Source organism: Takifugu rubripes, unplaced genomic scaffold, assembly GCF_901000725.2.
Source record: "Takifugu rubripes unplaced genomic scaffold, fTakRub1.2, whole genome shotgun sequence".
NCBI classification, from domain to species: Eukaryota; Metazoa; Chordata; class Actinopteri; order Tetraodontiformes; family Tetraodontidae; genus Takifugu; species Takifugu rubripes.
Genome location: NW_021821579.1, coordinates 6,219 through 20,457, shown reverse-complemented (window position 1 = coordinate 20,457; position 14,239 = coordinate 6,219). Strand labels below are relative to the sequence as shown.

At 43.9% G+C, this 14,239-nt stretch overlaps 1 pseudogene; it reads left to right on the top strand.

Annotated features, from left to right (window-relative positions):
- The window catches only part of LOC101076894 (gamma-aminobutyric acid receptor subunit alpha-3-like), a 38,923-nt pseudogene extending 25,158 nt beyond the window's left edge, over window positions 1-13,765 (top strand).
- Window positions 13,766-14,239: the final 474 nt, after the last annotated feature.

Sequence of the window (14,239 nt, the reverse complement as noted above, 5' to 3'; positions counted from 1 at the left end):
GGCACCCCGGCGGTGCAGCAATTAGCATAGATGACTCATGGCAACTGGAGATTTCATGCATAATAGCAAGATTGAAGACTCTAAACCACACCACGGTGTGTCCAGCGTGCATCCCCATCTGTTACCCAGTGATCACTGGGAGAGGGTCCAGCAACGCGTGGGCTTCCATTTCTGTTGGCGAGTGAACAGCAAGAGGAAGAAAGTGGATAGAGCTAATCAAGTACTGCTGAGAAATAGTATTTCCATATATGTCATGAAATCTCATGAATTCAGTCCAAGCCCAACAAGCTGATTAGTCCTGATCGCTTCGGCTCGTCTGGGATGTGGAGGATCTCTCCAACCAGAGAACCATCCTTGACTTTGACACCACCAGCAGCCCAGAAAAGGAGAGGCCAAACACAGACTCTGGAGAGTTCCTCTCATGTTTGATGATGATGGGGGCATCAGGGGGTATCTGTTCACAATCTGCAGCCATTCCACATTTCCTGATCAAAGGTTGACACCGTCCACATGGGCTCCTTTAAATACATCATCTTTTGTTGGGTTTCGACCTTGTCCAGAAGGTCGGTATTGATTTTCAAGGGAGAAAGTGAAACGCAAACGCACCGGGGGGACAGCTGTGACGTACCGAATGAGCCATTACTGGCACGCTCCAAACAAAAGCATTGGGCCGATACGACAATAGCTGGTGTTTGACAATTATTGTCTGTGTCAGATGGCGTACGATCCCGTAACTCTGGGTTCTTCCTTTCCGTGTTAGCTGCTAACTGCTGCAGAGGTGCCTTAAATCCGGTTATTGCCGGCTGCTCCCTGCCAAACATCGCAGCCTCACTGCATCATTTCCACAACCCTGAGATGCCCTTGCATACACACACTTGCAGACATGACTATACCTGAATTTCTCCCATTCATTCGATCATTTGTTATGACCACAGTGTCGCAATTTTCCTGTGTCAGTTAAGATTGTCTGAAAATTACATGTTATATTGGTGGTAAACAGTGAAGAAGATTAATGCTAAATAAAGATTTATAGATGTATATTACTTGCGTATTGCAACAAAGGACTGGATTATTTATTTCAGGGGTTCAATTGAAAATCTGGATGTACTGTTGGAGATGCTGGAGAGGGAGACTGATAACATCTCTCCCTGAAACACTCCTGACAAATATACTCCTTTAAAGTGGAGCCTCTTTTTTTTTTACATGCAAAGTTTGCGACACTTGGTTTGATTTATACTTGTCTCCAAACCGTCTGCCTAAATCCCCTCAATCAGCACATCTATAGCGCTGAAAAGGGCCCCACTGCAGGAGTGCATCATTACTTTGGAACTCAGGGAGTCGCTCTTGTGTGTTGCAGCCGTGTCGTGATTCTTGCGAGGGGGCACATTTATCACTCCGTCTGAGCGCACCTCCGACGGGAACCGTGTGTGGTTCCTGAAGCTGTCCCTCGAGGCCAGTGGGGGATACTCATTTCTGCAAAATTTGAAAGTAGCCTTCAAACAGCAGCCATGTTTGTGCTTTTGGTTTGCACGAGAGTTTACAGGTCAAACTCCGTCTTTTGTTTGCATCTGATTACTTTCGCTACTAACGTTTCATTTTGCTTGTTTACGTCAGGATGTAAATTGAGCATAGAAGTGAGACGAATATGGTCAATTAGTTGCCAGTTGTGCTTCGTGCGTGCTTGATTTATGCGGCGTTGCATTTGTTTTGCGTAGTTATGGAGCCACTTCTCAGCAATGAGTCAGCACCAGAGAACAGCCAAGAGAGTTTAATAAGATTTAATAAGACATTATAAAACAATGAGCTCATTAAAAGCAATATGTTTGCCTGAAGTGAGGCGGTTTATGGAAGTTGTGGCTGCAGCTGGAGCAAACATTAAAACTGGAACATTAAGAAATCGCGTTTCTTTTTCATTGTAAATGTTTATAGGATATATGTTATTTATCTCTCCATTACCTCTGGATACAGTACTTTTAAAAAGATGCTAACATCATTTATATTCATTTGTATTGTGTTGTGTTTTGTGTTTCAGTTGCTGTGGTTGCAGATGAGTGACTAGAACCCGGTTTGTGGTCCATTTCATTGTCCACTGTCGGATGGTTTTATAGGTTGCTGCATTGTTTGGCGCCCGTCACTCTAGCTTGATTAAACATGTATGAGCAAGATAATAAGCTTTTTTATTTTTTTTTGCATCTGGAGCAGATCGTACAGCTCGGCAGCTTTAACCCATGAAATCAATTCTGGTGATCTCCTCTCTGTTGCCAGTCAGCTCAGTGCTCATTGCCAACGGTGGTTATGAGCATCTACACTGTAGACTCTACAGCCACTTTAGCCTGAAACAAACGCGCGGTGACATTAAAATGGCCCCGAATGCTAAAAGATGGGAAGGATTCACAAACAGATCCTGTGATTTGTGTCTGCAAAAGGAGCCGTGAGCACTGAAGTCTCTCTGCATCCTCAGGTTGACCATCCACGCTGAGTGCCCCATGCACCTGGAGGACTTCCCCATGGACTCGCACGCCTGTCCTCTCAAGTTTGGAAGTTGTAAGTCGAATGTGACATCACAGACAAACTAATCTCACAGCTGCTTCTGGCATCACCACAAACAATAATTTCCTTCCACTGGTTCTGGCTCTGTTTGCATCTGGACCAGATTGTATCATTACCACATCACTGTATGTATTAATATAAGCAAAGCAAATATATTCACACAAACATACTGCTAAAGAATACTTTCTCTTTATGCAATACACCACATATTGAGTATACTTTAGTGTCTTAGAGCAAAATATTGATATAATAAATAATTGAAAATGTGTTTACATGATGGATGATGGATGGATGGATGGATGGATGGATGGATGGATGGATTAACAGTTTACTACCAGGAGGACTTTATATATTTGTATCTGTGTGTAGGGGGTGTGTGTATTAGCTTTAAATTTAAATCTCATTCGATTTAAGTACTGGGGAGTATTTGAAATCATCAGTCAATCATCATCAGTAAATATTTGAGGATATACAATATATGATGCCATCAAAGACACGTGTATTTGGAGCTTGTATCTCAAGTAGAGCTTGATAACTTAAATCAATACCAAGTAAAGGCAAAGAATCTTTTAAACTAAGAATCTATTAAACTAGATAAACTAAAGCATCGACACTGACGCGTTGATCTGTCATCCACGTTTCCCCTGTTTCCTTTCCTTCTCCATCTAGACGCTTACACCAACAATGAGGTGATTTACCTGTGGACTCAGGGGGACGAGAGGTCTGTGTCTGTCGCAGAGGACGGCTCCAGGCTGAACCAGTATGATTTACTGGGACATGTTATTGGCAAAGAAACCATCAGCTCCAGCACAGGTACAGTGCACGTCAGCACAGGCAGCATTAAAAAACATCAACCTAAAACCAGCTAAAAAGCCTCAGTGTGGCTGCAGATTCAGTGCAGGTAGGGGAGTCCTTAGAAATGATCATTTATCTTAAAAGTTTGGAACTGCTGAAGCAGTGCAGAGCGTCTTTTGGGAGAGTTACTGACAGGCAGGAGGTGAGCCATGAATCACAGAGATCCACTCGACATCAGCTCGGTAATGATGCTGTAAATGTTATCGACTTGATAGCATTTACATCCCTATGAAACCTGCATTCACTGAATATTTTTGCTTTTAAGTGGCCTTTATCTCACTTCCACTTAAAGACAATAGCTGAGCCCATGCAGGTAATAGAATCCAACGTGGAGGCAACGTGACCCACTCACATTGGTTTTGCTGGAGCCTGTAAATAAATCATATTTTCTATAAACTTTAGAGCTGGGGGAAGACGAGAATTGGAGCCATTTCAGCTCCGGTTTGAATCTTTCCAGCAAAAAAGCACCTCGGGGAGTGGCAGAATGTTTTTCTCATATCTTTGCTGCACAGATTATGGACATGGCATAAAAGGGCTGGTGCTGAGGGGAAATTTTCACTGTCGAGGGTCATAAAACTGCAGGCAGCATCACTGAGAGGCAGCATCAGAGAAGAGAATGTAACTATTTGTTGTTTTTTTTAATGCTGAGATTGTCTATTGTCACAATCACTTTGGAGTGTTTCAAAGCATGTGATGTGTGTTCTGACCAGAAAATGCCAACGCCTCATTTGTTTTGATGACCAGCCACAACTTCCAGCAGTGTTTTTAATGAATTACTGGTTGAAATTGAGCGTTTATTTCCTTGAATATTCCAGCTCCTCTTGCTCTGACCCCAAGCGTCTCTCTCTGTCTCCCTCCTCCCGCTGCAGGCGAATATGTTGTGATGACAACATATTTCCATTTGAAAAGGAAAATTGGCTATTTCGTGATTCAAACCTACCTCCCGTGCATCATGACTGTCATTCTGTCTCAAGTCTCCTTCTGGCTGAACCGAGAATCGGTCCCTGCTCGCACCGTGTTCGGTGAGTGCCGTCTTGCGTTTTCATTCCATCTCAGCGATGTTTCAATGAATAATGAAATCAAACCGTTCGGAATTTCAAAACAATTCTTTCACATAGGTGGATGATGTAGCCACACAAATAGGGCGTTGAAAGAATAAAAAGATGCACTTAGCATAATTATACCTCATGCATTTGGTTGCGTTTGAATGACTTATTCATGTTTTGCTCAGTCCTTTTTTGAAAGTAGTTCAAAGGCTCTTTTGCGCGAGAGGAAACCCTCTACAGTTGTTAAACCAATTGAGTCCTTTGCAGCGCGCTTGCACCTGGGCAAATTCAACAACGTTTTCGGGGTCGCGGCTCCATCTTCGACTCGCAAACACAGCAGACAAAAGAGCCCTAAATGCAAATGGCTCCACTCAAAAGCTCCCCAAGTGGCCACTTCCCACAACTGCATTTATATAAAGGTCAAGGTAGGATGAGTGAAACTCCATAAACACAGACTAAATCCTCAGTTCAGGCTCAGCTGTTTGTATTGTCCAAGCACAATGTTAATGATATCATCTAAAAGCTGCCACATTTGATGTCTTATCCCCCCTTTGTACTTTGAATAATAATAGTCAATTCGTCACTTCATCCATATTTAGAAGGTGTAAATGATCCTTCCCTCATTTCTTCTGGTGCATATATAACAAACATGTTTTGTTTGAATAATTAGCATTTTGATGTGGAAAATGGGGCATGTATACAGCGGGGCTTAGGTGGAAAAGAACATGTGGAGCATCGCAGCACTGACAACCTCAGAGCCGCTCAGGTAGCTGTCCTCATTCATTCCCAGAATAATCACAGCTCCTTCGCCTCTGCACGCTCACACACACACACACACACATGTGTCAACATTTCCACACGGAGCACCTCACGGGAGGGATTCACGTTTCCCAGCCGTGTTATCGTCAGGAGTGGAAGTGTAATCAGCGTCACATCTCTCCTCGCAGGAACGCTGAAAGATTTAGACTCGGCGTTCCCAAAAGCTTTCCTTTCTGCAGGATCCTTCCTTGATCACATGAAACGACGCGTCATTCAGATGGGTTTCTTTATTTAATCTTGTCAGGTTAACTGCTCTTATTTTTCTTCCCTTTTTTTCTGCCTTCACTTGAGATTTCATGATGATCACTAGGTTTTACAGCACCACATATCAGGATTTGTGCCGTCTTTTAATTGTAAATATCCTCACTCGTATGTGAACCTCCTCCATGTCCTCTAATTATCCAAAAGAGTTTTAGCGGGTAGCACGGTTAATCAACTACATTCCCTCCTACTTTTCCCTAATTAACAAAACCCCAGTACGGTTGGCCCTTCGCGCTGGAACATGTTCAAGTCATGCATAATCTACGGAAATCCTCCTGTGGATACACAACAGACTAAATGCTCTTACTTTTTGATGTTGTGCCAGAATCACGGACCCGGTGTGTTCCTGTGGCACTGGGGTCGCGTCCAGGAGGCAGATGCAGAATTTAGCCGCGTCGATTCTCGAGATTTTCACACTGTAATCAATGAGCAGCATATCGAAGAAGACGGGGATTCATTATGTGGGTGATCTGGAGGCCCCCGAATCATTGGGCGTCTCCACCAGAGGCTAAATGGTTGTCAGACAGCTTGTGAGATTGCAACCCATCTCCGTCCTCGGCACGAACCAATCAATCTTTTTTGTCACAACAAATTCCGATTCTTCATCCATGACTCAGTGTGATGAGTTGCGCCCCCTCCCCATCCCCCCTCCTTCAGTGGTGCAAAACTCATTTTTAGAAGCCTGAATGTTTCTATTTCTTTATAGGTGGCAACAGATGAATTGATTGATTTTACATGGTTGGATGGGGAAAACATTGTCGTACCCACATTTAATTCCAGCCGCATTGAAAGTTTTCAAGGAATTCTCCCCCGCAAATCTTATAGTTTAACGAAACAAACATGTAATTGAGCTTTTCATTTTTGTGAGGCACGATATTTGTCTTCTCGAACATTCAGAACTGCAAACGTTTCTCCAAAAGAGAAGAATTTTTGTGCTGATATTTAGATATTGAGATGTTCATTCCCATTATGCGTTTAATTGAGATAACGTGATGGTAGTAATTAAAATGTCCTGCTTTTGCAGTAAAGCATAATTCAGCAACTCTGTTTATTTTCACGTCGTCAGCAGTTTATTAGACTTTGTTGTTGCTAAGTCCTCCTACTTGCAGCATTCGGCTTTTAAAGCCAACTGTCCTGCATATTTCCACATGTTACGGACTTGAGGGAGGTGCACACGTGTGCCTGGAGATAAAATTAGGTTTTAAATGAATGTAATGCTGGACAGCTGCAATCTGCTTGCAAAAAAAGAAATTTGGCCCCAGAAAACATTGAATGTCGATAAATTTTCCCATCTGAGCCAATTTTGAAGTGACAATTTTCAAATGTGCCACATTTTAGTAGCAGCAAAGTCAGAAAGCGACTTTTTCTACATCACTTCTCTGATCTGTGTTCTGATGTTTTCCTTTCATCCTCAGGGGTCACCACTGTGCTTACCATGACCACCCTGAGCATCAGTGCTAGAAACTCCCTCCCTAAGGTGGCCTACGCCACCGCCATGGACTGGTTCATGGCGGTGTGCTACGCCTTTGTCTTCTCTGCCTTGATTGAGTTTGCGACGGTCAACTACTTCACCAAACGCAGCTGGGCATGGGATGGGAAAAAAGAGGGCATGGAAATAAGGGTGAGTGATTTTTAATCAAATATATACTGATACGGAATAAATAATGGATATGACACACACGCATCTTTATCAACCTTTTTGTTTTCAAATCAGAGATAGTTTCAGGAATAAAGTTTCTGTCGTTGGTTTGGTTTTTGTTTTGAGAGCCTTCTTAAACTCCCAAGAAGTGGAGGAAGTCCTTCTTTTAAGCCACAGTTTCGAGCTTTGGGAACACTAACAGAACTACGAGTCTCTAAAGACTCGAAAGAGAGGTTTTATTTATTCATTAACAGCCAAATGGAACAGGGACAGTAGGGTGGAGCAGAGAGAGCAGAACCAGAGGTAAACCCCCAGAAACACTGGCCCAGCATACGTTCAGGTGTCGTCCTGGTCTTTTGACAAATCAGGGCTTGTTGGTACAGCCAGGTTGGGCATGCTGTGGTTCACCTGAGGCTGACTCCCAACATGGGCAAAATCAGGCTGAAATTGTTTGATTTGTGTGTAGTTCACTCAAATGTTCCTTAGCACATTAGCTTAGGTAGGATGAGGTAGGATACGTATTATTAAATAGCCCTGGAATAAACCCATCAAAAAATGATAACCACGAGGCTATCAGAGAACAGAGAAGAGTGGGGAAATGAAAGGCTCCATTCTTTCTTGAATCCATGTAGCCGCTCCTTCAAAGAGCCTCATCTTCCCAGTAATGAAAGGGATGAAAGCATATTCCTATTTTTGGCATGGATCACAAAAGGAAACATGAGAATCAGTTCTGTTTAGAGGTAGCCAATTGTGGTTTGTGTGGCTGCTGAGAAATGGTCTAAACATGCAGTAACCTGAAGTGTGGCTGAATAGAGGCCTTCACCCCAGCAGGCCGGCTCTGCACAGCACGTTTGACAGGAAACAACATGAAGGTGGAACCAAATGTGTGGGTTTACAAAATTGCCCTGATTACTGGCAGTCACTGCCACACATCTGCATTTCAGCAGTGAGAAACAGGTGAAAGTAATGGGGAAAAGAGAGAGAAACGGCTGTACTCAAGCGCACATCTAAGAGATAAAATAAAACTAAAATCCTCACCAACACTGATACTCTGGAACACCTACGCCTCACTGAAATGAATTGATTTTCTTAAATGAATAAAACAGCTTTGGGATTCATTATTGGCGATCGATATCAAAATGAACTCGTGCGCTGAGCTATTGCCATCATAAAACAAAAAGGAGAGCGGACGGTCACTACATCCATCCATCTCCTGTTAATGGCCGCTTATTCCTGTCTCCATCACGGCCAGTTGGAGCTCATCCTAGTGGTGTCCATCATTTCAGTGATGTAATTTGAGCGGTGCTGGCCTGGTTGCCCAGTTTGAGTTTCTGTTTTCTACAAGACAGCCTATTGGGGGGATAAACAGGGCATTTGATCTCAAACCACATGTTTGGCACTGCATGTGTTTAACAAAAGCTGTTCCGTGGCTGTGTGCATGGCAGTTCCAGAAAATGTGACGGTTCTTTTCCTCAACAAAAGCATAAAACCCCTCTCTTCCCTGATGGACGCAGCCCAGAAGTGTGCGAACTGTTTGACAAACTCGACACAGTTATTTCCAGTGATCATTATAATAGAGAGTGAGGTTTTCATTTCCTCCCCCCTTCCTGACGTTTTTCCTTTCCTTCCCTTTTGATGCCTGGTCTTAATGGCGACAGCCTGGGCTGTACTCTCGGGGGGCTTTGCTGAGCATGCAGTTGTCACGATAGATAAAAAAGAATGGGGTCACGGAGGGAGACAATGCGCTCTCATCATCACACTCCCTGCCTCGATAAGCCGGCAGAAAGCATTTTTACAAAATATATTTTTCTATTTAATCATGAGAGAAGCTAAAAGGAGAGCATCTATGAGCTAGAAATGGCCAACTATTTAACAAACTACTGATGTCCAAGCGATACAGAAGGTATGCTTTCTACACAAAAGTAGCGGGGGGGGAGAAATCTGGTGCATTCGAGGCCCTCGGAGATGCACCATTCATGCTGTTTTCTTTAGCAGAGGCCGGAGTTCCATTGGATGTTTACTGACGTTGAAGATACTGGAGACGCAACCTGTCATTATCAGCTCTAGTGCTAATAGATCTGCAGCACACCTCAGCTATATAAATGAACAAACCCGCCAGAATGGGTAGTAGGGAAAAGAAATTGAAGGGGACGATTAATGTTAAATACAGGTGGTCCAAAACTAGCGCGCTCACAGACACACACAGACACGGTCTCCCCAAATGCAATCCACATGCTCACACTCCCACACACTGGAGGCTATTAATTGCCAAACGCCTCATCTCCGCCTTCGATAAGGACAGACAGTCTCAAATTTCAGTTGTGCACATGAGTACCCAGCTCCACGCAGAACGCAGACGCAGCCACACCAGCCTCAGGGTATTTAATCACACTCCTAAAGAAGTTCCAATGCAACCATTTGCAAAAATTACAGAGACAAGGTCAATATATGCGATGTGTGTTTGGGCCTGCAGCTAGCTAACTGACTCTGAGACGTACACAAGAATTGGTGGCCGCCCAGAGGAGAATAATGAGCTGTGTCGCGTTAGGTTTATAAAATCATGCACCCTGTCCAGTGCTGCACATGCCTTCACCAATAATTAAGCCATGAAAAATTAAAGCACAGGATAATAAGCAGCAGCGGTAGAAGATGACTCCACTTGGTTTGCTTGTCGCATACATGCACGAAGAGCATCCTTCACGACGAGGACGGAAGCGTTTCAGGGGCTGTGGCCCAGGTCATGTGATGTCTCTTTCTGCTGATGCAAGCCTCTGGTTTGATAGAGGAAGCTTGAGATGGTGTTAGATTTGAATCAATACCCTGGGAGAAGAATCTGGGTATCCATAGGCGTGACAGTGTGCCTCTTCATCCCTCCATTTCTAATTGACTTGAGATGGAGCCCTTCAGGCAGAAGCCCACCGTTTCTCTTCCTAATGCAACCAGCTGTCTGAAGGTTTGTTAGCTGCTGTCTTTGCAGATGAGCGCAATCATCCTTCTCCAGTTGCCTTGAAGAGCAAACACTGATCACATCAGGGGTTTTAACACCAGGGTTTGAACACCAGATCCATCTTGCTGCCATGATACTCACTGCTAATATCACATCTATTCCTCCCTCTGATTATATTTTACATGGAGAGGTGGTCACAATCTACATTGTGGTGGCACAAGTGTCTGTCTCACACATGAAACTTTGTATTTGTAAAGGTTTTCTCTGGTAATTTACGAGTGATTGAATATTTGGGCTAAAGAATAAACATAGCAGCTGAGAACAAACGGTGGAGGAGATTCACCGTGAAGTATTTTGGAGGAGAGTAAAGAGGGTGCATTAGTTATGCTAATTAGAAAAGATAGCGTCAAAAGAAAAGAAAATTAAATGAAGCTGAAAAAGTAGAGCACATGTTGGAGCTGGACTCACTGCGAAAAGTGGAAGCAGCGAGTGCAAAAATCACCGTCGAGCTGCCGCGATGAAAGCGGCCACAGCGAGGATAAATGGGAAGAAAATGACCTCCAGCACGGACCGACACGCTGCTTGCTCCTGCAGGAACCTGAATATTAGCCCCGCGATCAATCTCGGCGTCCTACTTATCCTCGCACGTTGGCCACATGCAGCTCGCTGCTCTTTTTAAGGCCGACGGAATCTCTGGTGAGGCTCGATTAGCCATCTGAGCGCGCCAATTTGGCAAAACCCTGGCTCCCGGTGCGACTCAATAATAATGGCGGCCTTCAGCTTTGTCACCAGAGTAGGAAGGAGGCAGCTTCTTGCCGCGTTTGTTTTATTTGCCTGAAGAGGCCTGGCTGCTCTCATTGATGCAGTTTGTCAGACATGTTTTTTAGCCGCTGTGTTTTTTGCTTTGTCTCTAATCCGGCTCTGTAAGTCCAGCCTGGGTCTGCCGTCACGCAAAATTGAAATGTCCCTTAATTTCTCCGGCCTTTTTCTCCTCAATTATCATCATCTTGTCTTATTCTGGACTCCAGGCTTGTATAATTGTAGATTAAAATCAATAATATTGATGCCATAAAATGTTCAAAGGCACTGATTAATAGAGTATGTAAGTTGGGTAATTTTAATATAATTGGTCAACATTTTTTTCTTTTCTACTTTTCTTTTCAGGAACCGTTTCAGGCTAACATGGCCAGGATTAAAGATATGGTTAGGCTTTTGTTTTGTTCTTGTGTGTGTCGTGTCTCGTGGTGTTGCTTCTATTTCCTCTTCATGAGTTCAAATGGAAGTATTGTTAAGTTTGTTGCCCCCGACCCTAACGACCTCTGCTTTATGGCCTCTTCTCTTTTCAGAGGAGAGAATCTGAGAATCTGACCAAAAAGACGAACAACACCTTCAACATCGTCGGGACGACCTACGCCATCAACGTGGCGAAGGACCAGGGCTTAACCACCATCTCCAAAAGCGCCACCACCGGCGCGCCGGCCAAACAGCACTACCTGCACAAAATGGACGACCCTACACAGAGGCCAAGAAATCCTACAACCGAGTCAGCATAGTGGACAAAATATCACGCATCATTTTCCCAGTTCTGTTCTTCATCTTCAACTTGGGCTACTGGGCCACATATATCAACAGGAAGCCCATTATTATGAACGCGAACAACCTAAACTGAGTCCCACCCGATGTTGGCTTGATCTTGTTTGGCTGGAAGGGCAGACGTGTTTGCAGGAGTCCATTCCATCCTTGTGTGAGTGTGTTTGCGTGCGGGCGGGCGAAGGGGGCGTGCCAGCGGAAGGGGGCGCGTTTATTTCACATCAGGTTTTTGGGGTTGTGTTTTTGGTTTGTTTTTTCGAGGTTTTGATATTTGCACGTCTGTGTAGATGAAAGCAACTTTAAACACGTAGATTCACCCGTAGTAGCTTGGAGGGAGCACGCCATCACATTAGCCTGCCTCAATGCCGCGTTTCTTTCCTTCCCTCCTCTCTTAGCTCTGGCCCTCTTCCTCCGTTGTGAGTAAGCAAAGTGTCCCTTCGCTGTCTTGATTGCTTGCTGTTTCCGTAAAAGTCGTCGGAATTTGGGTTTTTCGCTATGTTTTGACATGTTTAAGCTTTGCTGCGAATAAGCCAGAGCCGGCATGCCTTTGAAGTCTTCACTGCAGCTCATTACAGACGAGAGGGTTTTGACATATCCATCGAGTTAACCACGTGCACGCGCGCAGACACAACGGCGACGCAGTAAAGCGGCAGAGGAGCCGCTCGACAGTAGGTTTTCTGCAGGGGGTTCGTCGGGGGCAGCCTGTATAGTTCCACAGGAGCGTCATTAATAATTGTCAGTGTCTGGCCTTCAGCTCGTGCTGACTCTCAGCAGACACGACCCAGTATTATCTGGAATTGCTTTCACGTCCCACGGGGTTTCCTGTACATTTTCCAGTCCAGCGGCTCTCATTGTTTTAACTGGCTGAGTATGTTCAGTGACAAAGAAGCTATGTGCCTTGGTGAAAACATACGAGATGAAGAAAATTAACAGTAATATGACGTGCTTGCATTCACAGCACGCACATGCAATGGGTGGCTGTGCTCCGCCCACTGACCACAGTCCTGAGCATTAGGCGCGATGATCAGTGTAGACAGGTAAAAAAGACCCCCCCCTCCCCGCTAAAATATAAAGAGAAGCTGTTGCAGAAGGGCAAGCGTCATGTGCATTTGTATTTTTTGGCGAAGCAAATGGCCGCCATTACCTCAGACTGATGTCCAATTCAGTGTTAGCGTTTGTTGTTGTTTTTTTCATGGTGACATAAAGAAGATGAGATTATTTTGTACATCAAACTTACCAGATGCAGCATCCCTGCATAGATTGCAGCCGTTGTTTTGGGGCTCCATCTGCGTTTTTGCTTTGCCATAAGCAACACTTTGATTGAAGCATCCTCCCTCCCCCGTCCTTTTTATACTTGATTGTGTCAAATATGTTGTTGTGGTTTAGACTGTCACAGTCGTTTTTCTGAACAAAGTTGGAGGCGCTGCCATGAAAGGAAACTAAAGTTTAAATTCAAAACTGATGTTTTTTTTTGTTTTTTGTTTTTTTCAAAGGCCCAATGTATCAATATCGGAAAGTTGCTGTTGCTGTGGTGACTGTCTCCAGCTTTTGTTTAGTGACATATTTACTTTTGTTAACTGCTGATACTACATGTTGTATGATGCACTGGGAATTCTGCTTTATCTTAAGCGTAGACTGATGACCACTGTACTTTAGAACCCAGCATGCAGTGGAAAAAACATATCTTCCGTGGTGACTGTATGGGACTGACTCAGCTGTGTTGTGGCCTCTTTAAAGCCGTGTTAATAACACTAAACTATGTATAATGTATCAGTCATAGGTTAATGCATGACAATCTGTACATGTGTATGTCTGCAGCCTCCAATAATGGTGTTTTGTCACACTGAAATAGGGCTTTGTGTTCATGTAACAGTGACTCATCAATTATCAGCTCACAGCTTCGACTCCATCTGCATAAACTTTAACTCTCAACGGTTGTTTGTGCATATTGATGTGATGCAAATAGTTGTATGGCCAGCACAGGTTCATTTTTTAGCCTTCTTTTGCAGCACACAGACGAAAAAGTTGGCCCGAACAAACATTAGAGTTGTGCCTGTAGTTATTTGCAGAAATTCATAGATTAGATAGAATTATTAGTAATCTCATGAATAAGTACTGAGATTGAAACTACTGTTTACTTCCTGCTTGAATGTTCATCTCCTGGTTCACCATTTTCACACTATCGACCCAAACAGTGATTATGTGGACGTCATTTGTGCGGAGATCATCAAATTTTTACAGGCGCATTAGTTTGCAAGCCAGGTGAATGTGTCATTGTTTATTACACTTCCAGGCAGCAAGTTGTATTTTTCTAACGCCATATGAAAATTATGCAGAGTCACCGTGGGGCATGCCGTGTCATTTTCTTATATAACTCTTTCCATTTTCACCCAATCAAGCTGAATCCTCCCCTTCAGAGTTTTTGAAGCCTGCTGGCTGCTGCTAATTCAAGACGATGATGCAGAGATGCGATGTGTCCATTATTCTTCTCAGTAATGTGGTCGAGGTTGTGCGCGTTAGAAGCTGGACACG